Below are 18806 nucleotides of genomic sequence, written 5' to 3'. Positions count from 1 at the left end.
TCCTGCTATGTCATTTTCATGTCAACTTTAATTACTCTGCTTGGGTGCTTGGGTTTTACTCAGTGGATTAGTGTTGTAGTATACACCTCCATAGCATGTTCTCTGGCTGATGTATAACATGCATTTGATTCAAAAGTTTAAAATGGCAAGTTTAGGGTTTATGTCTAGAAACCTGTATTTGTATACGTTAATCAGAGAAGTCATCTATGTTTTTGTAAAGATAACATTAAGGAGGGTGAAGTGAATATTAATGCAAAGAGAACAACTTAATACCAGCTCTAAAATTTTATAACATTAATTACATTTGTTTAATTAAAGGAACAAGGTCTAATTAAGAGAACAAGCCCCTGTTAACAAACAGGCCCAATGCCTGCTGTAAGAGAGTACATGAGAGATAAGTGATGCTTACACCTGAGCTGAGCCAATAAACAAGAGCAGCTCTCCATTGATGCATATGTCTGAGATGTCCTTCAGACTACCACAAATACATAGAGTTTTCTTTGCTATTGTTTTTCCTAGTTTTTCTGAGGACCAGACAATGAAGCTTTTGAAATCTTAAGCGTGTCTCTTAGCAACTTGCCAAAAGGAAGCTCAGCTGTAATTGTTTATAACTCAAATATCATCTGCCAGTGGGTTTTGGTCACATTCCTCCATTAAGGATAATAGCAACAGTACCAAGCAATATGTAGTTCCCCACTGTCTTATCCATCACTTAACTCCATCCTCTCGTTACATTTTGCTCCTGAAAGTGGCCTTTTAAAAATAACCCCTAGTTCTCCACCAGTCCAAAACACAAGTTTCTTTCATCCTTTCGGGTTCCTGCCTCAGGAAGGATGAAGCACCAAGTACCATGCATGGTGACAAACCTGGGAGCACAGCCAACAGCAGCAGCAGGACTCAGAGCCAAACAGAGCAGTTCCTACCAGAACAATTTTTCCTTCTTCCTGTCATACCAACCTAAAAAGCTCCCTGGAAAGCTTTGGAAATGAGGACTTTCCTGAGTTACACACACCTGTGGGTCATTTTGTAATTGTTTCATATAGCTTCTGTAAAAGCAAGGTAGTAATTTGTGTTTGTTCCTTAGGTTTTTAACCAACAGAACAGTTATGTGCCAGAGTTGTGGGTGGCCCTCTATGATGGTGTTACAGTATTGGGAGAAGAGGGCAGCTGGCATCTTCTACTTGGACTTGTGCAAAACATTAGACGCTCTTCAGCATGACTTCTTTCTGTCTAAATGGGCAAGATGTGGGTTTCATGGGTGGAGCACTGCATGCATAAGAAATTCACTGAATGGTCAGATGAAGACTGACAGGAGGCACTTTTTACAAGGGCTTGTTGTGATAGAACAAGGGTCAGTGGCTTTGAGCTTGAGGAGGAGAGATTCAGACCAGAGATTAGGAAGAAATTCTTTCCAGTAAGGGTGGCACAGGTTGCCCAGGGAAGCTGTACATGCTCCCTCTCTGGAGGTGTTTAAGGCCAAGTTGGAGAGCAACCTGGCCTAGTGGAAGTTGTCCCTGCCCATGGCAGGGAGGTTGGAACTAGGTGATCTTTAAGGTCCCTTTCAACCCAAGCCATTCTCTGTGTGTGATTCTGTGGTCAGCAACTTGATTTCCAAATGGAAACAGTGATGAGGAGGGTCTGCACTGAGGCCTGCAGGAAAAAAAAAAGGAAAACGCTCTCTATGTATCTATCTATCCATCTATCTATCTATCTATGTATCTATCTATCAGTGTAGTGTTAGATGAGGAATAATGGTTTTAAACGGAAAGAAACTAGACTTAGATTAGATATAAAGAAGTTCTTCACTGTGAGAGTGCAGAGCATTGGCACAGGTTGCAGAGAGATTGTGGGTACCTCATTGTTCCTGGAAGTGTTCAAGGACAGTTAGAATGGCACTGTGAACAGTCTGCTCTGGTAGATGTCCTTGCTTACAGCAAGGTGATTTTAACTAGCTGATCTAAGGTCCCTTCCAACTCAAACCATCTTACGAGTCCACCATCAGAAAGTTTGCAGATAACACCAATTTGGGAGCAAGTGTGGATCTGTTAGAGGGCAGAAGAGCTCAGCAGAGGGACCTGGACAGGCTGGACAGATGGGCATAGTCCAAGGCCAAGTGCCAGGTTCTGCACTTTGGCTACAACAACCCCATGAAGTACTACAGGCTGGGGACAGAGTGGCTGGAGAGCAGCCATGCAGAGAGAGACCTGAGGGAACTGGTTGACAGCAACTGAACAGGACCCACCAGCGTGCCCAGATGATGAGGAAGGCCAATGGCATTCTGTCCTGTTTCAGGAATGGTGTGGCCAACGGGACCAGGGAAGTCATTCTGCTCCTGTACTCAACACTGGTCAGGCCACACCTTGAGTACTGTGTCCAGTTCTGGGCCTCTCAATTTAAGATATTGAGGTGCTTGAACATGTCCAGAGAAGGGCACCAGGGCTGGTGAGGGGGATGGAGCACAGCCCTACAAAGAGAGGCTGAAGGAGGTGGGAGTGTTCAGTCTGGAGAAGAGGATGCTCATGGCAGACATTTTTGCTTTCTACAACTACCTAAAAGGAGGTTGTAGCCTCCATGATGATCTTGAAGGTCTTTTCCAATATGGTTAATTCTGTGATTCTGTGACGATTGTCTCATTCTATGGTTCTCTTAGGCACACAGTAATTTTTTTGTTATTTTCGTTTAAAAAAAAATCAGCTACAGTTTTGTAAGGAGCTGCCACATAATTGAAGAGGAAGAATATTCCCAGGTATCAGGGGAAGCTCCCACTTAGTCAAATTTTTATGGCCAAATTATCATGTTTGCTTCTATGAGCTGAAAAACCACCAATGTTTTAGGCACTCCTAGGAAACAAAAAACTTTTTAAAAATTCACTGTGTCTGGAGTCTTATAAATGAATACTTATTTGTCTTCTGCCGTTGTCCCTAGTTTGTGTTGCACTGCCACTAAGGAGCTTAATTGGAGGATAATTCAATCCAGCACTGTATCTTAGAGCTCTAGCGACAGGCGTGAAATAGTTTTATCTTTTTTGTTCTTGGTGTGCCATGCTGATGGGGCTGGTGTGGAGACCATCTGCTGCTGAGATAGCTCCTGGGATACTTGTCAAATTGATTGCGCTCACCAACGGCTGAGACAGAGGGAAAAACAGAGTTTCTAATTACAATTTACCTGGGATCTTGTTTAAATCTAGGAAGTGGTAATTCTAAAATAAATGGCTTTGGTGGACATCTTAGAATCTTTAATTAACAAATTACTCCGTTAACATGCACATTGTTTTCCAGGTGAGTGAGATCATTTGCCCCTGAGGCTTTTACTTTGTTTTGTTCTTTCCATATGCCTTCTGTTCCTCCAGCTAAATATGTGGCAAATTGAAGTATTCATTTTGATTACATGAAGCACACGGGGATACTATTATATGAAAAGAAAGATGACATTTGTTTCCTGCCTTCCCTAAGGCCTCTACAGGCTTGCCCTTCCCTCAGAAAATAAGTCGTAAAGTCATTAGAGTGTGTGCTTTGGTTTCTGTTTTAGTCTGCACATGATATTTTGGGGAAGGTGTTTTAAAAACAAGAGCCTTTACTACAAACAATGGGACAATGACTAGTTGTGAGATACCACTGAAATAACAGTGAGATATCACTAAAATTAGTTATGAGATATTACCAAAATAACTGACAATAAGCTTTTCTCCCCAGCCCAAATTTTATATTCTTGCCTACATCTCTTTGTGAGCATTTTGGGGATTTTAGGAATTAATTTCCTTAATGTCAGCAAATTTAAATAATAAATGCTTATTAGAACTTAACAAAATACATTAAATATTTATCTCAAGGTAATTAGCTTACTATTTAATTTCATTAAGTGCTTGTTAATCAATCATTTATGCTTTATTAGGAAATTAATCAACACTTGAATCCCATCTTTATGTATTTTGCATGGACACCTTCTATCCTAACTGTGAAACTATCCCTCAGGATCTATTTGACTGGAAGAGTTCCTGTTTCATTGTCATCCCAATATTTATTGAAGTAGGAAATTAAACACTGAGAAAGGTAGCTTGCATAAGTGAAATGCCAACGTTTTCCTAACTAATACACCTCAGAATAGCATTGGCCTTCCTGGCCACAAGAGAACACTGCTGAATATCTTGCAGAAATTTATCCTGGGAAACTTAAGCATGGTCCATGCTCTGTTTCCTCATGTTCTGTGCCACCCAGAAATGAGGAAGGTGTCTTGTACCTGCATTCATGACAACAGGTGGTTTCTACTGTGGTTTGTTTACTGCTGGTGAAGAAAAAATACTCAATAAGCTGCTGTTTAGATTAAAACACTGAAAAATGTTTTCTAGTGCAGATGCTGGATTTTCAGTATTCTCTTTCCTGTTAATACTTATTGGAAAGCAAACAGTTTGTCTTTTCAGTCTCAGGGAGAAATAGATTGTCACCAGAGGGGACTAAGGCAGAAGGTGCTGTTACCAAGTGAACATTGTGAAAACATAAGCACAGGATTCTACAAAGTCATTGCTGAACTGATTTTTCAGAGCCTCTACATTCCATTGTATTTCAGGTAAAAGCAAATTCCACACATTTTCACTCTACTAAGCAGAGTAAGAATATGATTTTGTATGCCTGTGTATGTTCTTCAGCTTTTGTGTTTATAGATGTCTTTACAGTGAGGGTAGTGAGACGCTGTGTGATGGTTTGGGAGTTACCTGCCCCACCACTTTTATGAAATCACCCAGACTAGACTCAGCCATCTGGAAGTTAAGCAATGAAGCTTTATATTCACAGCTTAACACAATATACAAGCAGGTATTTACAATATATTACAAATATTTACAGCTATATACAGCAATAAACAAGTTAAAAGTAATACAGAAATACAAAACTCCTCCTGGAACTCAGTTCCCCAGGAGCGGCTCCTAACCACCCTTCCACCTTCTTTCCATCCCTCTACCATATCCCAGAGTCTGCCTTACATGCAAAGTGAGTTGGGAGAATCGGCAAGGGGGGTTAGAAAGAGAATGGTTATTTGGGTTACACAAATCCAAGCAGATCAGCAGAAGTCCAGGGAGAAAAAACACAGATACTCATTCCAACAGGTAGAGACGCTCTGTCTTATCTGTGTTTCTGTCCTTGCTTTTATACATCTTAGCAAGGTTATTAGTGAAGTAGACAGCACCATTGTTTCTTTTCACAGCCTATAATCTAATTTCTCTCATAAAACCATTCCAGTTAGGCTCAAACACACACACTCTACAACAGGCTGCCTAGAGAATCAGGTTGGACAGGGCCTTGAGCCCACAGCAGGGGGACTGGAACTAGATGATCTTTAAAGTCCCTTCCAACACAAACCATTCTATGATTCTTTGATTCTGTGATTCTGTGATCTATGCCTACATAAAACCTGTTTCTAACATGGTGCACTAGTGTTGTGGAGGCAGGGAATTAATGTGGCTGAGTCAGGAATATATATAAAGATAGAATTATTTTCCCAAAACCCCACCCCCAACACCATATACAGAAATTAATTTGGTTTAATTAGCAGACTCAGTTTGATTAACAATATCTTGCAAGGATACAGTAGATAAATTTGGCTATTTTAGAAGTCAGGAAATGGAAAAGGCTATGCTATAAACACAGCTTTCCCACTATCAGTCAGGTTGAGCAGAAAAAAAGTTATTCACAAGTGAGCTAGGCTGTCTGAGAGAAGGGGTGGTCCAGATGCTTGACAATTCTCTCTCTTTCAAAGGACATCGAAGGCTCGTTAAGCCTATTAAGCTTGCATAAAAAGGATGCTTACGGTGGGGAGCTATCCTAAGCAGGGAATGTCCTGTCCCTCAGGATTTTGTCCTTCACAGTGCCAGGGGACTCTCTCTGCAGGAACTATCGAGGCAGGGGAGAGCTCTAAGGTGGGAAGCACCCAAATATTTATAACTTCCTAGACAAAGCATCGAGTTACCATTCCTAGGCATGAAGCACACAGCAAATCATTGACCCAATTTCAGCACGGGCATATGCAAGGGTCACCGCTCATGCCGGAAGGACCCTTTGCTTCCCCCGCTTCGAGCTTGCAGGACAAAGGGGGGAAACAGGTTTTTCATACATTTTCTCTCCCATTCAAACCATGGCATGAGAGGAATTTTGGGGTAACCTGGACTTCAGGACAGCTAGTTTAAGGCTAGCTGAAATGTTTTAGTGAGAGAAATTAAATTATAGACTGTGAAAAGGAAACAATGGTGATGTCTACTTCACTTAGAGGCTTGCTGAGATGTGCAAAAACAAGAACAGAAAACATAGATTACACACTTACAGTGGCTCTCTGTTGCAGATGGTGTCTCTACTTTTCTCCCTAACCTGTTGTCTTTGTAACTAATCCTTCTGTTTTCTAACTGACCAGACCAATCCTCCAAATTCACCTTTCAGGTAAGGCAAAGTCTGGGATAAGGTAGAGGGGTGGAAAGAAGGTGGAAGAGTGGGTGGGAACCCCTCCTGGGGACTCTGGTTTCTGGGGCGTCGTTGTGTTTCTCTGTTACCTTTAACTTGTCTCTCTCTGCACACAGCTGTACATATTGTAAATATCTGCTTATAGATTGAGCTAAGCTGTAAATATAAAGCTTCATTCCTTAATTTCCAGCTGGCTGAGTCTAGTCTAGGTGATTTTATAAGGGGGGGGGGGGGGGGGGGGGGGGGGGGCAGGTAACACCCAAACCATCACTTCTCTTATTTTAGTGCTTTCAAGTGGGGCTAATTAAATTTGACTGATTGCTAATTAAGTCTGGAAGTTAAGATGAAGTTATTTTACATTTTATTTTTAATTTCATACCTGATAGGGGCATGGTTCTTTTACCTTTGGACAACAGCCAAAATCGGTGCCCTCCTGTTTGATCTAGTGTGGAGGAAGAATAAAGGAATGTTTTTTTTATTTCAGAGAGTATCTTATTGGCTGGGCAGGCTTTAATATTACTGAAACTATTACCAACTGTGTTTTTAATAAGTCAGGAAATGCTACTACAACAGCTGAAAAATATTCAACATCTCCAATGAGGGCAATTCTGCCTAAAACTGACCTTAGAGACCCCTGTGGTGAGTTTTACACATGTAATACAGTGGCATATTTATCATGTATCAACATGGCCCTAATAATTCTGGTTTTAGGACTAATGGTAGCATTGTTCATGAGAAATGCGAATGTGGCTGTTCTGAGAAAGCAAAAAAAGAGACAAATTTCCTTGCAAACAGAGTTAGAGATAAGGCCTGAAGAACTTGGTGGGATTCCCAGAACTTACTATAATCAATGTCACTTCAGGAAGAGAGCCAGATGGGACTGCCATGTCCACCACTGCACATCCTCCTGCAGGTTCTGGGACAATTGACAAAGTCTGCAAAGTATCTAGGGCCACTCACAAAGGAGAGTGGAATGGACAAATACCTAGCAAGTTTTCTCGGTTAGGTTAGCTTGTGAACATGCCTCCTGTTGGCTGTGGCTATGAGATGCCTTCTCAAGATGATTTGCCATGGGCAGCTAATAAATGGAACACAATTGAGCAGAGAATTAAGTTTCTGAAGGAATTTGCTGTGAAGGAAGTGCTTTATGGAGATAATGATACACATAAGCCTGACGACATTCCTCTTGGAACAAGTCTCACAAATTAAGCTTGCTCCTTCATCCTATGCTAGCATCTTGTCTAGCAGGTTTCTATCAAGGAGTAACAATGGAAGGCCTCTCACTGTTGGTGAATTCACTGACCAACTGAGGCAGAGGACAGCTTCTCACATTCTGTGATAGTCTCTGCCATAAAAACTCTGGGTACAGAGATGAAAGAACTGAAGGAGGAACATAAAACCAAAATATTCAATCTGGCAAAGGATACCATTCCTTCATCATCTGAATGGGTGCAAGTTTTTTCCATCTGCCTTGACACCTCCTGCAAGTTCATTCCAGCCCAGGACAAGACAAATTCCACCTAGACATCAGCAATCACGTGGGTTGCTTTGAATAATCCTATGTGACAAATTTGGTGAGAACATGAACAAGTGGGATGGTCAATCTACTTCAGTTCTTTTGATAAGAGTCAGAGAACTGCAAAGTGGCAGAAACAGAGGCAATGCCAGAAGAGTAGCTGTCACTTCTTCAGCTCCCCAGAGCAACTGCAATTATTCCAACAATTGCAGTTTCTCTCACAACAACACCAACCATTGTATAGACCCTACATGCCATGTTCAGCATTAGGGGGTGCCCTGCCTCCAGCCAGGAGGAGGAAAGGGATAGTGGAGAGAAGCAAATCTATTGGAATGTATTCATTAGGTGGCCTGGCAGTTCAAAAGTTTGGAAATACAGGGCTTTAGTTGACACAGGTGTTCAGTGTACTTTATTGCCATCAAATTGCAAAGGGACAGAGTCCATTTCTATCTTTGGAATCACTGGTGGATCTCAAGAGTTAACTAAGATACAGGCTGAGATCAGTTTAACTGGTAAAGAGTGGAAGACACATACTATTGTAACTGGTCCTGATGCGCCTTGCATTTTGGGAATTGACTTTTTGAGACAAGGTTGTTTCAAAGATCCTAAGGGTCACAAATGGGCTTTTGGAATAGCATCTGTAGAGATTGAGGATGGTAAATTGAAATTGTCCATTAGACTTGAACTTTCAGATGAATCTGCAGTTGTGGGACATTATGACATAGATGATCTGAAACTGCCAATTGCTACTTAAGCTGCATCATAGGCAGTACAGAGCTAGCTGTGATGCTTTGTTGTCCATTCGTCAGCTGATTTGTCAAGTGGAGAGTCAGTCTGTCACTGAGAAAGTTCATTCACCTTTCAACAGTCTGATCTGGCCTGTGTGCAATCTCAATGGAGACTGGTATCTAACAGTAGACTTACACACCCTCAATGAGGTGACTCCATCCCTGAGTGCAGCTGTTGTGGATATGCTGAAAATCCACTATGAGCTAGAATCAAAAGAAGCCAAAAGGTATGCTACCATAGACATTGTTAATGTTTTCTTCTCGATTCTCATAGCAAAGGAATGAAGACCTCAGTCTGCATTCACCTGGGGAGGTATCCACTACCAATTCAACTGTTTGCCTCAGAGGTGGAAACACAGTTCAACGATCTGTCACTCAGTCATCCACAATGCACTGGAGAAAGATAAAGCTCCAGAACGTATACAATTAATCAATGACATCCATGTGTGGGGCCAAACTGCTGAGGAAGTCTTCAAGAAAGGTAACAAAATCATTGACATTCTGTTTCAAGCAGGTTTTGCCATTAAGAGAGACAAGGTCAAAGGACCTGCCAGAGAAATTGAATTTCCGGGAGTGTGGTGGCAGGATGGTTGCCATCACATCCCACAGGATGCCATAAACAAAGTCTCTACCATGGCAGTTCCCACAAATAAGAAGGACACTCTATCTTTCTTAGGTGCAGTGGGATTTTGGAGACTACACATTCCTGGTTTCAGTCAGATTGTCAAACCTCTGCACGATGTGACTTGTAAGAGAAAAAATTTCGAGTGGGGACCTGAACAACAAGCAGCCTTTGATCAGATCAAGCAAGAAGTAGTCCATGCAGTGGGGCTGGGACCTGTGCGATCTGGTCTGGACATTAAAAACATTCTGTACACGGCTTCAGAGACAATGGTCCAACTTGGAGCCTTTGGCAGAGAGCTCCAAACGAGACACGTGGTCGTCCACTTGGTTTCTGGGGTCGTAGCTACAGAGGTTCAGAGGCAAATTACACTCCAACAGAGCAAGAGATACTAGCAGCCTATGAAGGAGTGAAAGCAGCTTCTGAAGTGATTGGAACTGAGTCACAATTGCTTTTAGCTCCTAGATTGCCAGTTCTGAACTGGATGTTCAAAGGCAAAGGTTGATCACCGCATCGTGCCACAGATACAACCTGGTATAAATGGGTGGCTTTGATAACCCAATAAGCACAAATCTTGATCACCCTGGTCTGGTGGAAGTGATCACCAACTGGCCAGAAGGCACAGAATTGTACAAAACCCCCAGAGGAGAAAATAATCTGAGTTGAGGAACCTCCTCCCTATGGTGATCTCTCTGATCAGGAAAAGAACAATTCTTTGTTCATAGATAGTTCCTGTCATCTTGCTGGTGACAAGTGAAGATGGAAGTCAGCAGTCTGGAGTCCTACCAGGAGAATTACTGAAGCAAGAGATGGTGAAGGTGAATCCAGCCACTTCACTGAGGTAAAAGCTGACCAGCTTGCTCTTGATGTGGCTGAATGTGAAAACTGGCCTATCCTTTGCCTCTACACCAACTCATGGATGGTAGTCAGTGCTCTATGGGGTTGCTAAAGGACTGGAAAAAGCATGGTTTGCAGAGGAAAGGAAGCCTATTTGGTGTGCTGATCTATGGCAGGACATTGATGCATGACTGGAGGGAATTCCAGTGAAGGTGCAGCATGTAGATGCACACATGTCTAAGAGCAGAGCTACTGAGGAACATCAACACAACCAGCAGGCAGATCATGCTGCTAAAATTTCTCAAGTTGATTCAAACTCTGATCTTGACTTTGACTGTAAACACCAAGGTGAATTGTTCTTATCTTGGTGGGCCCTTGATTCATCTGGACACCAAGGCAGAGATGCAACATACCGATGGGCACGTGATAGGGCAATTGACTTATCCATGGACGCTATCACCCAAGTCATCTATGACCGTGACATTTGTGCTGCTATTAAGCAGGCTAAGCGAATCAAGCCCTTATGGTATGGTGAGAGATGGTCAAAGTACAAGTATGGTGATGCCTGGCAGATGGACTACATCACTTTACCCCGATCTCATTCTGGCAAGCAGTATGTGCTAATGATGGTAGAGGCAAGCACCAGATGGCTGGAAACCTATGCAGTTCCATATGCTACTGCACGTAACATCATTCTTGGCTCAGAAAGACAAATCATGTGGAAACATGGAACTCCAGAGAGAATCGAGTCAAACAATGGCCCTCATTTCAAGAACAATCTTGTGAAAAACTGGGCCAAAGAGCACAGTATTGAGTGGAACTACCACATACCCTACTATGCACCAGCTGCAGGACCTCGTCATATGTACTGGGTAATGCAAGAGAATGGTGAAATCCAATATATCCCACAGAGAAATCTAACTTTAGCTGAGAGAGTTTAAATCAGAATCTATAACACAAGGTGTTAGGAGTTTTCTGTTCTAGGTACTACTGGCATCCAATAAGACACAATCTATGAGAGAATCTACAGTACATGAGCGTGAACCCAATGTCACCTGGGAGTCCCTGTTCTTGTCTCATCTGTGAGGAGACAAACATTTTGCTATTTTCTGAGCTTTTGAATCACCTACATGTGAGATTGCCAGAATGAAGTGTGAACTGAACTTGAAATATTCAGTATTGTTGTGGTAGGCCTGATATGCCCAAAATAGGCTTATACATGTCCCGCTTTGCCTAGGCATGTTTTTCTGCTCCACCAGAGGGGCAAGCATGGGAAGCAGACAAAAAAGAACCTGGAGCCACTGAACCTGGCCTGCCCAGGGTCCTGAGGTGTAGGATACACATACTTAGCTTGTGCCTGCCTAGTGCAAGGCCCATGCTTTTCCCAAATTAAGGAAAAGCGAGCCTGTGTCTTTGCCTAGTATAGTGTGGTTTGGCTAACTGCCATCCTGATTGGCTATTCTGTGTCCAAAGGGCAATTAATCTCAGCCCACATTGATAAAAGGAGATATACAGGTAAACAACATGCTTTTGCTTTCCTGATTTGCTCCCCTGCTCTCTCTGCTCTGTTTAGCTGCGCTTCTATTGCACACTGACTTATTGTTTGCCTGGTAAACTCCACTGCTGTGAGTTACTAGGAGCAGACCCTGGAGGCCTGCACACAATCAGCCTGTGTGGCCAGCATGACATCGTGCTGAGACTGCATGACATCCTGCTTCTGCACCTGAAGGTCCTGCTTAGAATTCCTGGACATATATACAGATCGCCCAGAAGAAGCCAGGAGACAAGGTCAGAGATTGTTTGTGTCCTTTCCCCAGAAGGTGGGAAGATTCAAGTCTCAGCATCCAACAAGACAGAGTCCTCTGAAAGCATTTGGGCACTGTCTGGACTGTGGCTAGCCCCTGTGAGGGTAATAATAATTTGTGAGTAAATGCTTAAATGCCTCTTTGTAATTATCTGTTTCCTTCTGCCATAGAGTAGAAAGAGCTTGAGCCCATCTACTGGGCAAGTGCCATATTGACTGCAAGTGGCATTTGACCACTGGAACCTTCTCTTCCAGATCAATTAATGTTTATATATTTTTGTGGTTATAACTAGATCTAGATATTATCCCTAGAATGTTTCCATGAGTGTGTAAGAACCAAAATATTATTAAATTTAGTGGTCGGGGGTGGCAAGAGTTCTGAGTATCAAAGTATTAATTTTGGAAAATATCATCTTGCATCAATTTCCCCTCTGCAGCAAGTATTGTAAACATTGTTTTAGATTAGACAAATAGTTCTCAGCAAAACTCTGAGTGAAATAGACAGGGGTAGATCATGCTAGTTTGAAGCCAGCTGAAATATTTTAGTGAGAGAAATTAGATTACAGGCTGTGAAAAGGAAACAATGGTGATGTCTACTTCACTCATAGGCTTGCCAAAATGTGTAAAAACAAGAATGCAAAACATAGATTACACACTTACAGTGGCTCTCTGTTGCAGATGGTGTCTCTACTTTTCTCCCTAATCTGCTTTCTGTGTAAGTAATCTTTCTGCTTTCTAACTGCCCAGGCCAATCCTCCAAGCTCACCTTGCAGGTAAGGCCTTTGTCTAGGATAAGGTAGAGAGGTGGAAAGAAGGTGGAAGGGTGATTTGGAACCCCTCCTGGGGACTCCGGTTTCTGGGGGGTTGTTGTGTTTCTCTATTACCTTTAACTTGTATATTTCTGTTTATAGCTGTAAATATTGTAAATACCTGGTTGTATATTGTGCTAAGCTGTAAATATAAAGCTTCATCCCTTAATTTCCATCTGTCCAAGTCTAGTCTGGATGATTTCATAAGAGTAGGAGGGTGGGTAACACCCAAACCATCACACTCCATGAGCAGGTTACGCCTGTTTCGCACAGAGTTACTTTATAGGGCAATGTCTTCCTCTCTGACATTTTGCTCTGTGGTGGCTCTGATGAGTGCTATCTTCTGTATTATTAAATGATACCATGAGTATATGCTGGCATGTCACCATAGCAAACAATGACTTGTATCTGCTTTGAAAATTCACTGGCGTTTTATTGCTGCTTGAGAAAGTAACAGACATCACCACTGCAGTCTTAGTCGTTTTACTGATTGCTAAAGGATTTCCCCTCTATTACCTCTGCATTTTCTGTGCTGCCAGGTGTGAAATGAACAGAATCATAAAGTCAGGCTTTTTTTGAGAATAAAAACAACAGCACAGTCTGTGCTGATGAAATAAGCAGCACAGTGAGAGTGGAAAAATGCGAGCAGCCATTGGCAAACCAACATGTGCAAGAGATAATAGTGCAAGAGGTAACATGTGCAACAAGGTAATAGCCATGTTTACAAATTATTGTAATTAAAAACAGTTGTAAGATACATTACTGATTCTGAAAAAAAAATCCTCTTATCCTTAAATTTAAATATGTGCTAAAGTCTTATTGAGAGCCTTTTTGAGTCCTATTAGATTGCTACTCTGGCTTAAAAGTAAACAATCCTTAAATATGCCTGGGCTGCAAGGAACTCAGACTTTTGCTAGTTGCAGTAGGCACTTCAGCAGTTACAGGATCACAGGATCACACAGAATCCCAGAACTTTAGAGGTTGGAAGGGATTTCCAGAGATCAAGTCCAATCTCCCTACCAAGCTGGCTTCACCTAAGATCCCTAGCCACTCCTTCCAAGGAGAATACTTAAGTTCAGCATCAGGAGCTCCTGCTGTGTTCTGGCAGCAATGTTGTGAGACAGATTCCTTTTCCTGAAGATGCAAGTTTCATAAACTGCTTAGGTGAGAATATGGAGAGTGGCATGCTCTGGCTACCTCTCTGTGTTCTTGCCACCTAATCTATCAATAGGATAACGCCTCTTTCAGACAAAATGCAAACATTCAAAAATATAGCAGGCATCTAGAGTGAAAGAAGATATTTTCCTCAAGGTTTCTTCTTGAAATATGAAGTGCTAATAAAATAGTAGACTTTCTCTGTTTAGAAAGAAAAGTTCTTGTGACAAATCACTTGCAAAAACATTAGCTAAGAATAGAGAAAACTGAAAACCTTAATAACAAACCAAAAGAAAAGAAAACAAAAATCAAACTAAGCCAAAGTGCCAAAAAAAAAGTATAGAAGTTGAATCTCTGAAAGATGAAGATATATAATTGCCATGCAGAAAGCACCTTGAGTTCTATTTATTCAAACACCCTCCTCAGGGCCTTGCAGAGCAGACAGATGGGGACCAGGTAAGCCTTTGCCGTGACTCAGTATGGCCATCCTCATCATCTGGGTCATAGGATAGAGACAATGGTTGAGAAGGGAAGAGAGGGAGAAAGAACAGGGAAAAGTTTGATTATTGCAATTGAGGCAACCAAAAGAGATCAGCTGGTCTAATTTTTATGTATTGTGCTTTACACTAACATGAGCAGAATTTTCTTATTTAAATGGCAAGCTAGGGGCAACATTTTCTCTATTTCAGTCTTTTTCCCTGTCTCTGGAGGATGGAATAACAAGCTGATGAGCAACACATAGGACATCTTTTTGAGCTTTGTCTAGACAGGACTGTTTGCTCTTTATAGGAGAACCTATTTCTCTGTGTTTGTGTGTGTACAGTTCTTAATGCAGCAGAAACCTCTTCTTGATCTATAAACAATACAAGGAAGTAACATTTAATTGAAATCCATTATGATTTATAGCCTCTGAGGGAAAAAAAAGAATTCCAAAAGTGAGGTCAAACTAAGAAGAAACTGCAAGGAAAAAACATTCATTAAACTCCTACAGTCTTTTGATGAGAATCTCCAAATATTTATAATCTTCTGCCTTATAGGGAATGGAAAGTTATCTTTTTCTGCTTATGTGGTCTGGAATAGCCAACTATTTAACATTGTCCCATTAAGGGGATGAGTAGAGCATAAATATCTATGCAGGCAAATGAAATACAAGCTAAGGAATTCCTAGTGAGGCTTTTTTTTTTCCCTATGCACTTTTGCCTTTCAGTTTATATTAACAGAGTATCTTTATTTCTTCCACTGAAAATGTATCAGAGAACATAAAAGAGAAATATAGTTGCAGGTGCATTATAGACCTTCAGGTATGTGTAAAGCTGTGTTTTGGAGCTTTTCCCCCTTCATTCTCTTGTTTTCTGATGTCATCACCAGCTATGAATTACCCTTAGTAGGCTCTTCTGAGGTTGTGGTCTAGTTTAACTGTGAGTTTGATACCTGTGTTCTAGTGGCTTTCTGTTTGAGCATAGGCAGGCTTCTGGCAAGCATAAATATAGATCCCTGTCTTTGATACCATCTCCATGTAGGTGCTTTGCTCTTGGCATGTAAATACCAGCAGATGCAGTCAAGTCTAAAGTGGCATTTGGCACCTGTGTGGCAGTGCCCTCACATAGGAGGGGCTTTCTATAGAGAAGATACTGCTTGCAAACTGCCCATCTAAACTCATTTTGCTTGGCACTGAGCAGCACTGGCACCATGCTGGGCAAGTGGGCACCATGCCATCACAGCAGATGGGGCTGAGTGAAGGCAAGTACTTGGAGACATTGTCCAACTACCGAGTGCATGCATTTGAGGGCAGGGTTTTCAGCCAGAAACATCAAAATGGCTCCCTGGCCCCAACTCCTAGCTCCATATTAAAAGGCTCCATGACAGATTTTAAGATGTCAGTCCTAATATCTAAAGATGGTACCGGTTATATGGCAAAATAATACAGTTGTGCAGGAGGGTCTTAAAACTGCAACCAACAGATTAACAGAAGTAGGACCTTAGTATCTATGTGATACTGTAACCAATGTGCTCTGAGCGTCATGTTTTGGAGCATATTCTCAGCAATCAGTAGACATTACCTGAAAATCATGAAGAGGTGTGTGACATGGTTTAGAGCTGAGGAGTTTTTCCCCTGCAAAATGTTTTTCCAACATTGGATAGACAAAAAAAAAAAAAAAAAAAAAAAAAAAAAAAAGTTAGAAACTCTTATTCTGGTGTTAAAACTCATAAGCCAAGCACAAAGGGATAGGTTCACATAATCACAGAATATTAGGGATTGGAAGGGACCTCAAAAGATCATTTACTTTTCTCCTCTCCAATCCAAAGAGACCCAGCTGTCTCAGCCTTGCCTCACAAAGGAGATGTTCCACTTTCTTAATCATCTTTGTGGCTCTGCGCTGGACTCTTTCAAGCAATTCTTTGAGGTCCTACTTGACCTGAGGAGACCAGAACTGGACACGGTATTCCAGATGTGGCTTCACCAGGGTGGAGCAGATGGGGAGAACCTCTAGACCTACTAACCACTCCTCTTTTAACATAACCCAGGATGCAACTGGTCTTCTTGGCTACAAGGGCACATTGCTGACTCGTGGTCATCTTTCTATCCACCAGGACGCCTGGGGTCCCTTTGTGCTGTTCTCCAGCAGGTCAGTCCCCAACCTGTACTGGTTCATGGGGTTGTTCTTTCCCAGATGCAAGACTCTACACTTGCCCTTGTATTTCTTTAGATTTCTCCTTGCCCAGCTCTCCAGGTTGTTATAAGCATTTCAAAAATCCGTGCCAATATATGAACGAACTTGCTGAATGGCCCCGGCAGAAAAAGCAGTGTTCAAAATCAAAGCAACATTGCAATGCACAGTTACCTGTCTAATTTTTTACAGCAATTACAACAGTGACATGTTTTTAAAGCAGAGCAGAAGTGAAGCATTTTGCAAATCTGCTTGCCACCTCTCTGCCCCATCAGGGCATCTGGCTGTCCCTTTCTATCACTTGATAAAAGCCCAGAACTCCCATGATGAGTCCTGTGCTGTCTGTTTAACATTAATAAATATTCATTTAAAAGTCACTATTAATTCTAGCACCTGCACTGATGTAGGTATGGAAGCAACAAGACACCCATTCCACAATAAGACCAGAGAGTAAAAGGCAATTCTTCCTGACTTCCTTGGGTTGATACTGTTTTACAAATAGCATAATTACAGAAGATTAGAGACTGGAAGGGACTTCCAGAGATCATGAGTTCAACCCTCCTGCCAAAATCAGTATTACCCAGAGTAGTTCACACAGGAATGCATCCAGGCAAGTTTTGAAAGTCTCAGAGAAGGAAACTTCACAACCTCTCTGGGCAGCCTGTTCCAGGGCTCCATCACCCTCGCTGTAAAGAAGTTTCTCCTCATGTTAAGGTGAAACCATCTATGTTCATGTTTGTGTCCATTTTTCCTTGGCTTGTTACTGTGCACCACCAAAACTAGATTGGTTCCATCCACTTGACATCCACCCCTCAGATGTTGATAGACGTTGGTCAGATTCCCTCTCAGTTTTCCTCAGGACTCTCAGTCTCTCTTAATAGAGGAGAAGATCAAGTCCCCTAATCATCCTCATGGCTCTCTGTTGGACACTCTCCAGCAGATTCCTCTCATAAGTATTAATATTCTGGACACATCCATTTTGGTCTCTTAAACGTCTCCAAGCATAACCTTAATGTTAAACTGAGACTGAAAAATCCCAACTGAAATCCAAAGGAAACAAACATGGTTAGGAAACAACTCATTGTGTTGGTGTTCCCTCATCTGTCTGTAGCTGTCACACAGAGAACTTGTTATTCTTGCCAAGACAACAGTTTAGAAGCATTGATAGTGCTGTGGTGGCAATATTTGCTCTTGTCCTGTTCTGTTGCTTCAAGAAAAGTATTCTATCAAACTGCCACTCAAGTTGCATAATTAATAACAGTAATTTATTTTTTTTAAGTTTTGTTCATGAAGGCAGGAAATAACATACTTAGGGGCTGATTTCTATAGCTTTATAAAAAATCTCATTTCTTTGTTGCTTTGCTTTATTTCTTATAAATGATAATGCTATTTGGGATAATGCTAAGACCTTAAATATGAATGTTTCTTCTTTCAGCAAGTATCTTTAAATTTATAACACAGAAGTAACTGTCCTGAATATAATAAAATCAGATTCTAAAATTAGTAAAATAAAGCATAAATGTGAGTTAAGAAGAGGCTTTGCAATGGATTATAATGCAATTTTTACTTGTGCCCTATGCCAGTCTCTGCAATAACTCTGGGGAGTGATTTGGTCTGCCTTGTTGCAGACAGTGCCCCCAGAAAGCCTATCAGTGGTGTGGGCTCTTCCCACTGGTCCCCAGCGCTGTCCCAGCAGCATTGTCCCTCTTTCACCTTCACATGCCAGAAAAGCACCACTCTGCCTTCTGTGCAGGCTTGCACTACAGGTGGTTTTCAGGAAGAAAATATCTAAAGCAAACACTAACTATATTTTAGGGTCACTGGGGCCATGGGGAGACCTAGGGTTTTGTTTGGTTAGTACCACTTGGCTTAATGTAGCCGTTTCCCAGTATAGACAGTGGTTTGAGGCTAACAATGCTAGGAAGTGCATGACCGGCAGAATGAGGCTTTCAAAAGTCACCATATGATCCATTCAGGCTGATGAGAGCAACACCCGCAGACATCTGACCCATTTTCTTCTCTTCACAGTGAAAGGATTTCAAATATTATCCCAAACCCCCAGCTACCTGTCAGGAAATGTTTCTTTCCTTGAGAAATATAGAATGAAAACAAACTTTAGCAAAGCTGCTGAGTTTGCTTTCAGCATTGGGATTCACAACGATA

Source organism: Pogoniulus pusillus, chromosome 2, assembly GCF_015220805.1.
Source record: "Pogoniulus pusillus isolate bPogPus1 chromosome 2, bPogPus1.pri, whole genome shotgun sequence".
Lineage (NCBI taxonomy): Eukaryota > Metazoa > Chordata > Aves > Piciformes > Lybiidae > Pogoniulus > Pogoniulus pusillus.
This window is presented reverse-complemented; position numbering follows the sequence as displayed.